At 45.2% G+C, this 17,249-nt stretch overlaps 1 long non-coding RNA gene across 1 annotated transcript in view; it reads right to left on the bottom strand.

Moving 5' to 3' along the window:
- The window catches only part of LOC125173989 (uncharacterized), an 86,627-nt gene that overhangs the window by 19,500 nt on the left and 49,878 nt on the right, over positions 1 to 17,249 (bottom strand). The window contains exon 3 of the long non-coding RNA XR_007155214.1: positions 11,287 to 11,352. This is a non-coding gene — a long non-coding RNA (uncharacterized LOC125173989). The remainder of the gene's footprint in view (positions 1 to 11,286; positions 11,353 to 17,249) is intronic.

Below are 17,249 nucleotides of genomic sequence, written 5' to 3'. Positions count from 1 at the left end.
GATTATTACCCTGTCCCACTTGGCCATTACTTATGCCTCCCAGTCTGACCACATTGAAGAGACTCACATTGGTCTTCAGACCCACCCAGATGTCCAATGCCCCTACAAATGCCTGCTATCCCCACCTCTAGGAGTTCCATCCCCACCTGCCTCCATATCTCCATTGTCTTATTGCTGCCTGCATCAGTCTTCCATGCATCTAAGGACTCCCCATTCAGCAGCACTGACCTATTTCTGACCTCTGATGCTCCTTGGGGATTCAATTCCTGCCATCCCACTAACTGGAAGATCTCAGTGTCTTTGCTTACCTCCAGATCTACAGGGCTCATTTTTCTCTCTCTTGCTCATTCTCTCACTCTTGCTCATCATTAGGGATGCACCCTCCCTTTCTCTTATCCCACTTGGCTAGGGAAGGAACAGTCCTACCATTGAGTTGCTTAGACCCCTGGTGACTTAGTAAAATCATTTTTGGGATATGCAGGGGTGGAGGTAGGTCAGAGTGGGCTAAGAAGTGCCTTTCGTCTAGTCCCTTTCATCCTCGAGCCTGTTTGCTAGTCTGGACCTCTGTGCCAGATGCTTTCCTCACTTACAGTGATGTTTTCTCTTGGGACCCTGTTGTTCTTATTGTAATCTGGCTGCTAACGCCCCTATCCCCATGACCTCAGTGCCCATCAGTTACGCTTATATATGTCTGAGCCTTAAATACGAACCATCCAAGTTCTCATTCAAGAAGTCTATGTCAACCCGGGGATGTAGCTAGACACCGGAAGGGCATGGAATATATGTAGAGTCCTGAGCCTCCTGCTACAGAATAAATGATTAAATTCTCTACGCCTCAGTGTCCCTATCTGTAAATGCAGAACCAGGTCTATGTGAATTCAGCTACACCATGCTGACACTAGAAGGAACCCCAGGGGAAGGCTCGAGGCCCAAGAATACATAGAACCAGTCTAGGAAGAAGGGGAGGGGGAGAAATGAGGGGGAGAGGAAGTTTTCATCAGGTGCTGAGCTTTCACTGCCAAAAAATTTCTCACAAACAAACCCACCCCAGCAAAGGAAGCTACTGTCGGCTGGCACACTGCAGAAAAGAAGGCGGGCACGAGGCCTCATTAATCCAGCAACTGTGGGATCAGTTGCAGATACCCCCAGCCCACCCACTTCTCACCATCTGCTGCTGCTGCCGCGGAGCCGGAGGCGTGCAGCTCTGGTGGGCGTCCAGCCGGCAGCCGGCAGAGGGCCTGGACCCTAAACTGTGGGGCAGCCTCAGCACAGGGACCTGCGCATTCCCTTGAGCCAGCTTGGGCCCCAAGGGTGTCTCCTACCCTCCGTCCCCACCCACCAAGCCACGCCACGACCCTCAATGAAGTTCTGCTTTGAAAGCAGCTGAGGGAGAAGCCTCAGTGCCCCGAACAAATACTAAGCAAATAAAAGACTAAATGACATTGATTGAGAACCCACTGTGTGCTGGGCACATACCTCATCTCCCACACTCCCCCCAAACCACACTAAGACTCCGAAACTAGTTCATCATAAGCCTTAATGATTTCAATACGCATATGGAAGATGCCTCCAATATCCTGGCTTCTCAATTCCTCAGCCTTTGCTTCCCCTTCCACCTCATTACTCCCTTCCTGCTCAGACCTCAGATCTGAACACCCTAATGTTAGTTTCAAGTGTCTCTGTCAGTGCCTACGTCCTCTCCCACTTCCTCTGGGAAACTGACTCAATCCCACTGGGACTTTCAATTTGCCTTGTACTGTCCCTTTCCCCCTCCCCCACCCCCACTGTCCTCATTCCCTTCCTAGCCAGTGTAAATTCCAAGATCAAACATCTAACCCTGCCTTGCATGCATTCATGATGTCCTGGCCAGCCCTCATTCCACTGCACCTGCTAGCTCTCCAGCTACTCTTCTCCTGCACCTTCACAGCTGCACATGACAAGAGGAAAATACATGCTAATGCCCTCAGTCTCCCTTTAAATTACAGACCACTAGCCTCACAGGGGCCCCGAGACTACTTGCAGTAGCACTGTTTCTCTAATTCATTTTCTCTCCCTCCCTCTTGGATGGTGCTTTCCTGCTTTCTCCTCACTTTTCAAATTTCTAATACCCCCTCCCCCATCTTCATTCTCAAGCAAAGACCCTGCTTCCTATCCTACTTTTCTGGCCATCTCTCAGTTTCTTCTTCATTTCTTTGACCTCTAAATGTTGAAGGCTGGTTTCTTGGGCCTTTTCTCTAACTACATTCACTCCCCAGGATCACTCATCCAGGGTCATGGCTTTTAGTATAATTAATGTTCAGATGATTCTCATGTGTATTTCCAGCCCAGATCTCTGCCCTGAACTCTGGAGCCAAATACACAATTGCCAAGTTGACATCTCCTCCACCTGACTGTCTTAAGGACATCTTATACTTAACAAAAAAAGAATAGCTTTTTACCCTCCTGTCCACCCAACCTGCTCTCTTCACCGTTTCAGCAAATGGCAGCACCATCCTACCTCGCTCAAGCCAAAACACTTGGGGTGACACTAACTCCATTTGCTTTTCTTCTATCCTTTAGAAAATTTCCCCTTCATGTAGAGATTGGTACCTATTTTGTTCACTACTATGACCTCAGCTCCTGAAAGAATGGCACTTAGTAGGTGCTCAATAAATATTTGCTAAATAAGTGAATAATTAAATTAATAGCGATGAATGTCTTGGGCACCAAGTTATTCATCCATATGCTCATTAATAAATAATTACAGATTGGATAAAGGCTGAGAAGGAAGGTGCTGTGGGAGAAAATAACAGAGGGGTTCTACTTAGGGTAGAGGTCTTCTCCCTCAGAAAACGACTTTGAAATGGAACCTGAAGGATGAGAAGGAGTCATTGTGGAAGAGCCAAGCAAAGAACATCAGTGCAAAGGCCTGGAGGTGGGGAGAGTTTGAGGGGATCTAGGAAAGAAACGAATGGACAAAAGGGGCAGAAGAACAGTGAGGGAAGAAACAGAGGTGCCAGCAGACTCTGGATTGCTAAGCAGGGCCAGATCATGCAGGCTTTTGCAGACCTTAGTTAGGAATGTGGATTTTACTCTTATGTGGATCCTGAGAAACTTAACAGAAGACCATGGGGGAGGGGAAAGGGAAAAAAAAGTTAGAGAGGGAGGGAGCCAAACCATAAGAGACTCTTAAAAACTAAGAATAAACTGAGGGTTGATGGGGGGTGGGAAGGTTGGGAGGGTGGGTGATGGGCATTGAGGAGGGCACCTGTTGGGATGAGCACTGAGTGTTGTATGGAAACCAATTTGACAATAAATTTCATATTAAATAAATAAAGTCCTCAAAAAAAAAGAATGTGGATTTTATTCCAAGGTCACTGAGTTCATTTGTCTTGTCAACTTTCGAAATAAAAAATGTGGAGTAATGTTAAGACCTGAAGATCTGGCTCCCTGTTCTGCTAGGTTTACACTATGTGACCTCTAGCAACTATCTCTCCCTCTCTGAACTCCACATCTATAATCTAGGGATAACCACTTCTGATCTGCTTACCTTGTACCATTGTCTTTAGATTCACATGAGGTTAGCCAGGGACCTTCAGAGGTGTCACTGCCAGAGTTTAGGGGGCATTTTAACCAGATTGTTAAAGACTTGGACTAAGCAAAAGGGAAAGCTAGGAATGGTTTGCACTTAAAGAGGATAAATATGGTAAAAATCAGCACAGGCTGTTTTGCTATGGTATAAATTAAAAAGTATCTCCTAGCGTTGCCTGAGGCTTTCCAGCCAAGATTCCAGCCAAGTTCCTGGCATTCGAGAAGACGTGTTGAGAAGTGACCTGCTGACAGAAGAGTACCTGGAGATGGAAATTCTGTCCTGTCAAGGCCCTCAAGTGAGGGCTCACTTTGCGTATCCCCACTCCTGCCCTGGCCATTAACTCTCCCCCTCCTTCTCCCTCTGCTCAGGCTTGCCACACCCCATCTCTCTGCTCAGGGAGAGCTAAATATAAAATGAAAGCAACTGTAGCCACTGCTGTCTTGAGGTCAGGACACCCCTGAGAAGAATTACAAAAGGAGTAAGACATCTGAATCAGGCTGACCGGTCCCATGTGCCTTGGTGACTTAAGAGAGCCAGGCTGGCGTTCCAGGTCATCACCAGCTGGGCAGGGTGGTGGCTACAGGCAGCACCTCCTCCTCCACTTTCAGACAGTTGCCTAGGGCTGCTCAAGGGAAGCTGAAGCAGGTCAGGGAAAAGAATAGACTCCACATGCTAATATGGCCAGGCCTGGCCCAGGGATGGGGTCTGGGAGCTCAGAGCAGAGATAATAAAAATGGCTGCTTTTTTGTGAGTACAGACCAGGAGCCAGAGGCTTGAATACATTCTCTGTAATCCTCCTAACACCTCTTTGAAGCACACAGTATTTTCCCATTTTACAGGTAAGAAATCAGAGGTGCGGAGTTGTCAGATGCAATTTTCCAGCATCATCAGCTTGGCCGCAGGGAAGGTGGGATTCTAGTCCAGTCTGTCTGACTCCAAAACTTATAAACTCTTTCTGCTAAGTCTCACTACCTCCTCCAGGGATATTTGCCTCATCTGACACAGCCAGAGGGAGGGGACCTCTAAGGCACATTTGCCCCTACAGGTAGAAATTTAAGAATAGTTACCTTATCAGACTGTTGAAAGGAGTCAATGATTTAGCACTTGGGGGAGCACATAGTGAGTGTCTAGTACATGTTGGTCCTGGTCACGATTATGGAATTTGAGCCAGCTTCCATTTGTACCTTCATCATTCCTAATGATTTCTGATGTGCCGTGTGACTGCCCTTCTCCTGCTCTACTCCCTATACGCACACCAGATCTCTAAAGCAAGACACAGCCACTGTGGAAAGAGCATGGATTTGGGGTCAGACCAAAGCTCAAATTCCCACTGTACCACTTACTGATCTAACAACAGTTAGTTTCCTTTTCTAATAAAATGTAAATAAAAGTATCAAATTCAATGGGTTTCTGTGAGGGCTAAATGAAAAAATATATGTAAATCACACCTGATAAATAAAGAAAACTCTTCGTGACGATCGTAAGGCCTGTGTCAAATCTTCCCTACTAGATGAAAAGGTCCTTGTGGCAAAGATTTTGCTTCTTATGAACACAGATTCCCTGGTCCCAGCATCTAGGACAATGTCTGGAACTTAGTAAATGCTTAAGAAATGTTTGCCAATGAATATAGAGTTTTGTCAATAATAATTTTTTTTAAGACCCTGAGATACAAGGCAGGTAGCACAGACATACCAAAGCAGATTTGACCCTTCCTCTCTGAAGCTGACATCCAGTTGTCATCATCCTCATACACATTAAGAATTGGACACATTATTAAAATCTCTCAAAGTGACTTCCCTCTCAACTATCCTTCAGGCTGCAATGAGATGACAGAGATCTGACATCTTCATCACACAATTACTAAAACACCCTTTTTTGAGTTACCATTTTAAAATATTTGCCTAGGGACGCCTGGGTGGCTCAGTCGGTTAGGCATCCGACTTCAGCTCGGGTCATGATCTCGCAGTTTGTGAGTTTGAGTCCCCGTCGGGCTCTGTGCTGACAGCTTGGAGCCTGGAGCCTGCTTTGGATTCTGTGTCTCCCTGTCTCTCTGCCCCTCCCATGCTCATGCTCTATCACTCTCTGTCTCTCAATAACAAATAAACATTAAAAAAATTTTTTTAATAAATAAATAAAAATAAAATAAAATATTTGCCTAATTTAGCTGGAGTTTGGGTTTAATTACAGGAAGAATGTGGGCTTGGGTTAGGTTCAGTTGAATTTAGGGAAGGGGGAGCAGATAACTGGATTTCTTTCACGTGCTGAAGGACTTCTGCTGGTTACAGAACTCCCAAATAACTCTGGGCCAGTCCAAATAAAGCAAGTGACACCAAAGAAACTTGGAAAACTCTTTGGAAAGAAAGAGAAGGTCATGGAGCAGGAGACTGAGAAGGCCTCAATCCAGTTAAAAATATTTCTGTGTCTCTCTAGGGCCTTAGAACACAGGTCAAGATGCTTGGCCTGACTAGCATTCAAGACTTCTATGATCTGGCCACACCTCTGATCTCTGCAACCTTGTCCCATATGCACAGCTCTCAATGACCATGGACCCCATTGACTTTAAGGACCTCAGGGCTCTTTCAACTTCTTTTCCTTGACCAAGGCCCAGTTTTATATCTTTTTCCTATACAGCGACCTAAACTTGACTGGTCTAGTTTATCAACCAATAAATACACATCAGGGTCTTATTATGCACCTAAATTGGCTCTAGAAGCTGGGGAGAAAGCAGTTAACAGAACAAGTAAAATTCCCTGCCTTCAAGGATGGAACAGACAATAAATTACCGCATAAATAAACAATATAGTCTTTTAAATGCTATGATAATTGCTTACCATATTAGTTCCTTTTCTCTTTTTGCTAGAACTGGTAAGGGAAGGGACAAAACAAAATCTGTGCTTGATTCAAGGTGTAGTTTTGGGGGGTGCCTGGGTAGCTCAGTCAGTTAAGTGTCCGACTGGGTTTTGACTCAGGTCATGATCTCTAGGGTCATGGTACCAAGACCTGTGTCAGGCTCCACAGAGCCTGCTTAAGATTCTCTCTCTCCCCCTCTCTCTGCCCCTCATCTCTCTCTCTCTCTCTCAAAAAAATAAAAATGTAGTTTTGGAAACACCTTTGATGTTGTTTTTTTTTTTAATTTTTTAAAAAGTTATTTTAGTTTTGAGACACCGAGAGAGAAACAGATCACGGTGGGCAGAGGGGAGGGGCAGAGAGAGAGGGAGACACAGAATCCCAAGCAGGCTCCAGGCTCTGAGCTGTCAGCACAGAGCCCGATGCGGGGCTTGAACCCACGAGCTATGAGATCATGACCTGAGCTGAAGGACGCTTAACCGACTGAGCCACCCAGGTACCCCAACACCTTTGATGTTCTAAATACTCATGGAAATACCCTGTACCTTCCCCTACCATTGCACTGAGACCCATTAACTGATGTTAACAGTGCATTATATTGTCCTTTGGACTAGATGAGGAGCTGCTTGAGGGCAGGGATGGAGTTCTGTTCTCACAAAGGCACTAGAGACTATCTGCTGAATGAATGAGAGGAAGATTGTGCCAACACTGAACTGTCTGTCCTCTGACCCCTAGTCATAAACCTTCAATTCATTTATACAAACATTCTGCCACTCTTGCAGTGAATTGCCCTAAGCTCTAAAGTGGTCTACTGAGGACCTTTGAGCTGGGATCCCTGATGACATTATAGCATCCAGGAAATAAGCATTTTCCAGCCCAACTCCATGAAAATAATGATTGAAAACATCCTTATCTAGTGAGCACCTTCTATTGCCAGGTGCCATGCTAGTTCCTTGACATAGAACATCTTTTTAATAACTAAAAAGTTCTCCTTGATAATCCTCCCAGTGCCAATAACTGTGAGAAATACATGGAAATTACTAGCTGCTATCAATATTACTGTGTCTAAAACTACCGTTTTCCCCTGCATTAGAACAATCTGAACATTGTTAAGCAAAGACATCTAAGCAATTTTAAAATTATTTGAGTCATGACAGAGAGACTCACAACTGAAATATTTACCTTTCAATTTCAGGTGAGGATGTTCCCAGAGATGGAAGATGTGACAAGTTCCCACATCATGTGAGCATCAGAGAAAAGTTCCCCTGACAAGTCACGTGCAGAGGTGGGAACCGCTGATTAAGGAGAGGATTAATTTTATCTTCCAAGTATTTCTGCCAGGGAAATACTCTTAAATTTGTAGAATGGTGAGGCTGGAAGGGTCCTTTGAGGTTTCCTGCTCTAACCCAGTGTCTTATGAATGGGGAAACAGAAGTGCATCCTAATTGTTCAGACTGTTTCCTTACATTTCCTGCTTCAATCCCTCCACTGCATGAGAATTTATTGAATGAACAAATGAATACAAATGAGGGAGTATTTGGATCTTGTTTCATCCATTCATTTACTCAACAAATACTGAGTATTTACCGTTTTCCAGACACTGTTCTAGGGACTGGGGATACAGCAGTAGACAAAGCAGAAAAAAAATCTCTGCCTCATGGAGTTTACATTCTAGAGAAAGGAGGTGAACACTAAAACTATATGCATACATACATGTTAAATGGTCATAAAAGCTAGAGAGAAGAATACAGCAACAAAGGGATAAGGAGTGGGGGAGGAGAGTGGAAACTTAATTAGGATGGTCAGAGAAGGCCCCTCTTAGAAAGAAATAGAAGCAAGGAAGGGAGCCATGTGGATATCTAGTGGTTAAAATCCAGATGGAAGGAATAGCAAATGTAGAGGGCTGGAGTATCCAAAGAATCCTGAGAAGGCCAATGTGGCTGGAGTAGAGTGAGCAAAGTGTGAAATTTCCAACATGATTCCAGAGACCAGAGACATGATAGGAGACTGAGGAGGGGTGCACCATATTGTAAAGGTCCTGTGCCATCAATGGCTGGTTTCCTCTCATATCATTCTTCTCTGTACTTTTCCCTTGCCCTCTGGCTTCTGGTTACATTTGGCCAATGGGAGGCACTAGCAGATTAGAGAGGGAGGGAATAAAAGCTAAGTATATCTCTCACTCTCTCTATTTCAAGTGGTATTTCTATTTCAAGTGGTATATTTCAAGTGGTAAGCAGGGGCTACTGCCCCCCATGGCTCCAGCTCCCACCAGACAAGCCTACCAAGGTTCAGGCTCTGGTGGAACAGCTCCAGTCCTTGGGCCCCTCCCTTTATTCCTGCATCCCTAGGGAAAGTAGCAGCCCCTTCATTTGCTAATCTCACAGTTGCCTCACCTCCTTGGTTGCTCTTTTAGCTCTTCTAATACCTCTGTAACTAACTCCCTGCATTAAATGATCTCTACTAGATTACCTGGTGTGAGTTGTGTCTTGCCAGCTGGACCCTGACTAATCCAGGCTCCATAGGCCCTTGTTAAGACTTGAGTTTTTACTCTAAGTGAAATGGGAAGCCATTGGAGGGTTCAAGCAGAGGTGGATGAAGGACCTTGAAAGCCTGAATGAGGCATTTGTTTTTCCATAAGCACTTCTTGAATTGAAAACACTTAACCAAAGTCACACAAAATATGTGATGAACAGACCTCTGGTGCCTGCTCTTCTGCTCTCCACTCAGTGCTCAATAAATGGCATTGAGAATCCAGAAATTTCAAAGACAAGAAAAATAATTTGCATATTCTTAAGCAGTTTTGCTCAGGACTCTAACTCTTTGAAGACCTTTGCGGGTCAGGAGGGGAGATGACACTGTGCAGAGGAAGACTTTTATCTGTTTGATTTCCCAGGAGTGCCAGCAGAGATGGAGAAGAAAGGCTAACCCTTAGGAAGCCCTTGTAACATCCTAGGCACCCTGCCAGGCAATTTCATATCTAATGGCTCATTTAATCCTACAAGGACACTACTCAGTGGATATTATTATCTTTATTTTGCAAACAGAGCTTCTGAGTTTTAGAGTGGTTAGGTAACTAGTCTAAGGTCACACATCCTCCTTTTCCATTGACAAGTGGACGAAGGATCAGTACAACCCTCCAAGGTGGCCATCAAAGCAGTTGAATGAGGAGTCTTTGGGCAAAGTCATTGGACAAGAGACCAGGTCTTCGAACTAAAATTCATTTTCCCTCTCTGAATCTCAATTTCCTCATCTATAAAGTAGCAATAGTATCAATGAAATCCATTTCAAAGGATGGCTTTGAGGGTTAAAAGAAGCTATTGCATGATAAGAGCCTTGCACATTTTAAAGCTCTATATAAAAAGTTCTTAACTTGAGGTTCATGCCTGAGCTTTGAGGTCCATGAACCCCTTAAAGATGATGCTAAAATTTGTATGTAAAGGCACAAATATGCTGGTCCTGCAAAAAATGTGACTTTCTTCATGCCTCTTTTATAGGTAAGCATCTTGCTGTGTGGATGGTGATTCCGTTTTATAAAGAAAAGCTTTTCTATACTACATGGCTTCCAAATGTAAACCAACTAACTGCTGTGTAGACTATGTGCTCCGGACTTTAGGGGAAATTCAAAGGATTTTCAAGAATAATTTCCATTACATGTGATTTTTGCCTCACAGACCATCTTTAGAATTTAACCTCTGCATAAGATGTGACTCCTCTGTGCTTTTGTGGCAGGAGGGTCTGTGATTCCCAGCAACAGATTCTCAAAGGAGGTGACCCAAAGTTGGTTGGAAGCACCATTCTAGACAAATTTTGCAAGTGTTACCATGTTTTTTAAAAATTTTTTTAAATGTTTATTTACTTCTGAGACAGAGAGAGACAGAGCATGAATGGAGGAGGGTCAGAGAGAGGGAGACACAGCATCTGAAGCAGATTCTAGGCTCTGAGCTGTCAGCACAGAGCCCAATGCGGGGCTTGAACTCACAAACCATGAGATCATGACCTGAGCCGAAGTCGGTCGCTCAACTGACTGAGCCACCCAGGAGCCCAAGTGTTACCATGTTAATAGTGAACATACTACGGTTATTGTCATTACATATACATTTATTGAGCACTTATTATGTGTCAGATATAGTTCAAGAAATCCACGTCCACAAGGCTTATAGTGCTATGGGGATACCAAACCATATGCAGCTGGCAGGCTTCTTGGAGGAGATGAGATATGAGCTGGATCCTAAAGGATGCTAGGAACCTTAACAGGTGAAGATGATAGAAGAGCTTGCCAAGTGGGAAGGACGTCTTGAGCAAAGACATGGGGTGGAGAAGGTGGCAGGGTCAGCTTAGAGAACTCCTAGTTGTGACTGGAGTACAGGTCAAGATGTGGGATGTGCAGGGAGGAGGCAGAAGTACTTTTGGAGACAGAAGTAGGGCTTGGCTATGGAGACCTTCAGTGTCAGCCAGGCTACAAATTCTCTTATCTGTCCCAATATCCACAACTAACTCAGCCCTTTAACTCCCCCAGCACCCATTCCAGGGCTCAATACCTATGGATGCTATGGGAGAAGGAGACCCTTAACCTAGGTAAGAGCAAGACAGACCTGGAGTCTAGTCCTGATTCATCCACCATCCAGTTGTGTGACCTTAGACAAGATTCTTCCCTTCTTTGAACCTCAGCCTCTTCATCTATAAAATAGGATGTATACTATCTCTCCTGCCAATAGTACCCAGTAGGGTATTTGGCACTTTGTGGGAGCTCACCTCATGTTAGTTGAACTGGGCTCTTGGAGGCCATCTAATGAGACAGTGAATAGTCAAGTGATTAGGAAGAAAGACCAAAGACAGCCTTAAAGTCCTGTGTTATTGTGGTCACTGACCTTGAGAAGCTCTCACTCCATCCAGAGGCAGCAGACTCAGCCCTCTCCCCTCACGCCAAGCTCCGTCTACAACAAAGGAGACAGGAGGGAAAGTCATCCGTTGCCTAGGCTGACCCAGACGTTGGAAATCTCCCAATGCATGCTAATGCCATCGACCCTCACCGAGCTGTGCTAGGTTTTCAAACAAGCTTATTTGACTCTGATTCACCTCTGGAGAAAAGAAAGGTTACATTATTGATATGAAAAAATACCAGGAACAAAGTCATCCAAACAACAACAATTCTCCCCAGCCTTCAACTTTCACAACTTCTACTTAAGTTTAGGTGACAGGCCCTTCTTAGAGAAGCCATCATGCCATCATCTCCTCACTTGATTACCTAACAGATACTCACTTTGAGCAGAACTTGAGCCAGACCCTGGGAGCACCAAGAGAACACAAAGCAGACCCTGTGTTAAAGAAGCTCTCGATCCAGGGGCAAGAAAGGAGCAAAACTATGGACCCAGAAAGCTGCAAACATTAAGATGTGATTGATCACAGGGCAGGATAGTCCAGAGTTCTGTGGGAGCCAGAGTAGGGAGCACTCACTAGCTTGGGATAGGCAAGGCCATAGAGATTTTGAAGACACCCAGCCCTATACAGGCTAAGGCCAGCTGCAACCCCAGCACTCCCTTTCACCACACCTGCTCGCACCAACTGCACCACCATGCCAATAACTCGCAGCTTTTCATCTGTACCAGACCATTTCATGCATTCACACCAGCGATAAGGTACATAAAAATAAGACTTGGGAAGCAATAACGAGGCCCCTTCATGGAAGACAGTTCAGACAAGATCTCACAGGGAGATGCTAGAATGAGTAGGAATTCACTCGAGATGTCCAGGGACTCTGTGTGCCATGTGGGTAGAAAGGAAAGCATATGCAAGGGATGGTATGGAGTTACTATAGCATAAAGTGAGTGTGGGGGAATTTGTGAGTTGATGCTGGGGGCAGGGGCAAGTAGCCAAGGGCCTAGGATGCCAGTCTAAGGAGTTAGGACTTTATCCTATAGGTTGATGGGGAGCCCTTCACGGGTTGTAAGCAGGGCAGTGACTTGGTCAACCACCATGACTCTGGGGTGCTTGAAGTAAGTTCAGAGGAGGCTGGGCTTCTATAAATTGGTGGAAAGAAAGCTGAAATCTAACCCAAAAGCAAGACAGTGCATCCCAGGTCCCAACAGAGCCTCAGCCAGTGAGCAATCCCTCCCCCTCCTAGCGCACAAGGACCCAAGGACTTCCCAAGGTCACCCTAATGGCCTTTGATGTCTAGCATTTCTCTACCACCATCCTAAACCATCTCCTTCCGGCAGGTTCTGCACCAAGGACAGATTTGATGGTGAGCAAATGGCTCACTGGAGAAATAAAATGCTTGTGTTTCTTCAGCAGGGAAAGCTGTTGGGGTTTTTTGTTATCATTATTATTATTTTTCTCTGAGCCAAACAAGTGACAGAACATAATAATATCATTTATTCTAACTTGCTCTTGCAAATCAGAACTTTTTAATATTTTCCTTTCAAATGAAAATGCCATTTATCATTATCAAATGAAGTGCTAATGAAAACAACATGTCTAAGAAACACATTCACACAGCAGAGCATGATGGAGCACCTTGTCAGCGGTCCATAGTCTCGCCGTTAATTTGATTTCTGCCAAAAATCACTTAAGTGAGACTTGGGTTTTTTTTCCCCTCAATGCTCCAGGCCCTTCTACTGAGGTCTGTTTATTCCCCTCTCCTGAGAAGGCTCTGAAATCTCAAGCCAGTTTTAATCTGCCTTTTAATGGAATTCCCGTTGATTGCATGAGGGATGTGTGTGCACGTCAGGGAGCATGGGGGGCTATGCTTGCCTGCCTGCGTGTTACTGCTCATTTCTTTCACCCAAAACATATGTGGCTGCAATGTGTCCTTGTTTAGGTATGTGTGTGTGTTTTTGTACTTCAGTTTGGGTGTGCCTCTGTAGATGATTATGTGTTCGTGTCCTTAAGCCATGGGGACAGTAATTATGTCTATTTGTTCCCCACTGTAGGCCCAGCATCTGGCCTATTGCCTGACACGTGGTAAGCACTCAATAAATATTTGCTAAGTGAATGTTAAGTGAATATGTCTGTATGTCTTCATGAGGCATGTATTTTTGTCTGCATGGGTTCATATCTGTGTTTCTATTTACATGTATGGGTCCTTCAGGGCAGGAATTCTCCCTGAATCTCTAGTGCTTTGTACAGTGCCTGGCACATGGGAGGCATTCAGTAAATGTTTGTGGAATGAATATGTCTATGGGTTTCCATACATTTTTAAAAAATTGAGGTAAAATTGACATAACATAAAATTAACCATTTTAACTGTACAGTTCAGTGGCACTTAGTATATTCACAGTGTTGTGCAACTATCACTCCATCTAGTTCCAAAACATCTTCACCCCAAAGGGAAACCTTGTACCCATTAAGCAGTCACTCCACACTCCCTCTCCCTCCAGTCGCTGGCAACCGCTAATCTACTTTCTGTTTCTATGGATTTACTTCTTTTGGATATTTCATGTAAATGGGAATCATACAATGTGTGACCTTGTGTGTCTTGCTCCTTTCACTTAGGATAATATTTTTAAGGCTTTCAATATATGTTTTGACATTTGTGTGTATTTAAGTCTATAGGTGTGTATTTATGTGTGGGGTAGTTGGCACCAGTGCTGTGTCCTTAGGACATGGGAAAAGGCCTGACAGCTGAGCAATGAGGAAAACTTCTTTTGCTGTGCTTCCACCCCCCTTCCCTGCCTGCCACCTCTGAGCCTCTGAGTAGGCTGTTCCTCAGCCCAGATCACCTTTCCTCATCCTGACCTTTGCCCTTGCTGGAAGAGCTCTGAATGATTTGTTGGTGATTTTTCCAAGGGCTACCTATTCCAGCCTTTGCCTACCCCAGTCTGAGTTATGAAACCCTTCTCTGAGCTCCCACTGCCCTGTGCTTTCTTTTGTAACTGCCTTGCTCCACTATGTGGTCAGTGTTTGTCAACATATCTCTCTCCCTATGATCATGGGCTCCTAAGGGCAGGGGCTGTATTGTCTTCACCTTTGCAGTGCCAATGCTTAGCATGATATTTAGCTTATAGTGAGTGTCCCAGAAGTATTGCTTCAAAGAATGAATGAATTTCTAATAAAAGACATTCCATGTAGAGAGAACAAAGTGTGCAAAAGCCCTGAGGCATGAAAGAGTACATTCATTTTTAAAAACTATACCAATTTGGTATGAAGTGGAGCCTAATGTGTGTGAATTAGTAGGAAAGTGAGAGTTTAAATAGGAAGCAAGAAGTAGAAATGGGCCCATCACAAACCACCCCAAAGAAAATGGGAAGCCCCAGCAGGGTTTACAAGGGTGTGTCATGGCCCAACTTATGGGCTGCAATGCTTCCTCTAGCTACTTGGTGCAGAATGATTGGAGACAACCAGGATGTGATAAGGGTGAACCATCTAGAAGACTACTGCAGAAGTCTAGGCAAGTGGTAAGCGGCTTAGTCTAGAGTGGTGGCAGTGGAATTGGAGTCAGAGACTTGAGCAGTGCTCAACAAAGCATGGGTTGTGAACTGGGGCTAATCCATGAACTATTACCAGTCCACAATGAGAGAAGTACATCAAGAAAAGGTGAGAGCAAGGACTTAGAAACGTTTAGAGCAATTTGACATTGCTGAGACATTTTTATTGTATTTTACAAAAGTATTGGTCCAGAACATATTGGAAATGGAAAAATAAAAGGTCCTTCACAAGGTAGTTTAGAGGACATACTAATGAATGGGGTATGCTGGGGACAGGGAGAGATTGGAAGCAGGAGTGCTCCCGGCAAGACTGTCAATGACAGGGACCATGTCTGAAGTATCCCTGTGTCCTCAGGACCCCTTTAGGAGGAAAGGCTTAGAAATCCCAGGGTTCATCAGGAGCTGAGGGTCCTGAACAATGCCAAGACTCCCACAGGATTCCAGGAAGGGTATCTTAGTCCACTCAGGCTGCTATAACAAAATACCATCCACTGCATGGCTTAAACAATTGAACAAAAGTTATTTCTCATAGTTCTGGAGGCTGTAAGCCCAAGATCCAGGCACCAGCAGATTTGGTGTCTGGCAAAGACCTGCTTCCTGGTGCATAGACAGCCGTCTCTTTGCTGTGTCCTCGCATGGAGGAAAGGGATGGAGACATCTCTGTGCTCTCTTTAAAAAGGGCACTAGGGGCGCCTGGGTGGCGCAGTCGGTTAAGCGTCCGACTTCAGCCAGGTCACGATCTCGCGGTCTGTGAGTTCGAGCCCCGCGTCAGGCTCTGGGCTGATGGCTCAGAGCCTGGAGCCTGTTTCCGATTCTGTGTCTCCCTCTCTCTCTGCCCCTCCCCCGTTCATGCTCTGTCTCTCTCTGTCCCAAAAATAAATAAACGTTGAAAAAAAAAAAAGGGCACTAATCCCCATCATGAGGGCAGAACCCTCCCAAAGGCCCCACCACCAAATATCATCACACTGTCGTTAGTTTTTAACATATGAGGATATAAACATTCAATCTATAGTAAAAAGTGAGGACAAAAAGCTGGGTCCAAAAAGAAGGGATCTGGTCACGAGCCACAGAGGATTCAGGCTATGCTTTCTGTGCTTTCCTCCAGCTCTGCCCTGCTCTGCTGAGTGTGAGCTTCTGTGAAAACTGAGTCTTCCTGCCCTTCACACCCTATGCTTAATCAGCCACTGAGCACAGGAACCTCAAGAGCAGTATAATGTGGGATTGAGAGCTTGAACTCTGGAGCCAGACTGCCCAAGACTGAATCCTGACTCCACTACTTACTAGGTATATAATCTCTAATCCTTGAATATGATACATACCCTTTCAGTTATGTTTCTTTGGGTTATTGTGAAAACTAAATCAGTTACATGTCAAGCATTTAGACTGGTGCTTGGCACATGGCGACAGTTCTATGTGTTTGCTTACTATGGTTACTGTTATTATGTTGGTTGTTTCTGTTTCCTAAGTATCTCCTGAACAAATCTGCCCCTCTCTCCATTCCTTGTACCACTGCCCAGTCTAGGCCACAAACACAGCAACAACCTCCTCCTCAGTGGCCTGTCTTGCTTTGGGTCATTCCTCACTGCACTCTGGCCACAGAATGCTATTTCTGAACCATGAATCTGGCCATGTCACTTCCTGCTTAAAACCCAGCAGTGGCTGTCCATTGTCCCCAGGATGAGGTTCATGCTCACAGACATAATTCACAAGGCCCTCTGTGATTCAACTCTTTCTGGCCTCTCATAGACTCAGCCTTTGCCACCAGGGCCTTCGCCCTCCATGGGTCAGCCACATGAGCCTCTCTCAGCTCCCCAGATGGCCTTTGCATTTTCTGCTCCCACTGCCTGGGCCAGCACCCCCAACTCCTTCATCAAACCAGCTCCTCTGCCTCCTTCAAGGCTCAGCTCAATAGCCACTCTTTCTGAGATGCCATCCCTTATTCCCCAGGCAGAACTAGGAACCCATGTTCTCTGTTCCCATAAGCCCTGTGCTTCGTTGACATAGCACTAACCACACAGTGTTGCCTTTACTGTTACATATCTACCTCCCCCAACCATAAGCTTCCCTAGGTCAGACCCTGGGCGTGACCCATCTGTGTAGATGCTCAATAAACCCATATGAGATGGGATTGAATTGGAACCAGCCCAATATTGCATTTTAAGTGCCAGAAAGCAGAATAAAGTGGCTGGATCCAACTTCTCTAGGAGAGGCTCATGCGTGGGCAAAGGGAGCATGAGATGTTCTTTTCTCACACCGTCCTCTTCCTGCTGCCAACCCCCTCCTAGCCGCGTGAGTCTCGTGAGTTGACTCCAGATGGGATGGGCTTGGCAGTGGCTGCCTGGCTGTGTGCCCACCACTCGTGGGCGCCCAGGAAACACTTGCTCAAAGGAGCTGAGCATCACCAAGCA

Source organism: Prionailurus viverrinus, chromosome C1 (assembly GCF_022837055.1).
Source record: "Prionailurus viverrinus isolate Anna chromosome C1, UM_Priviv_1.0, whole genome shotgun sequence".
In the NCBI taxonomy this organism is placed as follows: Eukaryota; Metazoa; Chordata; class Mammalia; order Carnivora; family Felidae; genus Prionailurus; species Prionailurus viverrinus.
The sequence above is the reverse complement of the archived record's forward strand: the minus strand, read 5'-3'. Positions and strand labels throughout refer to the sequence as shown.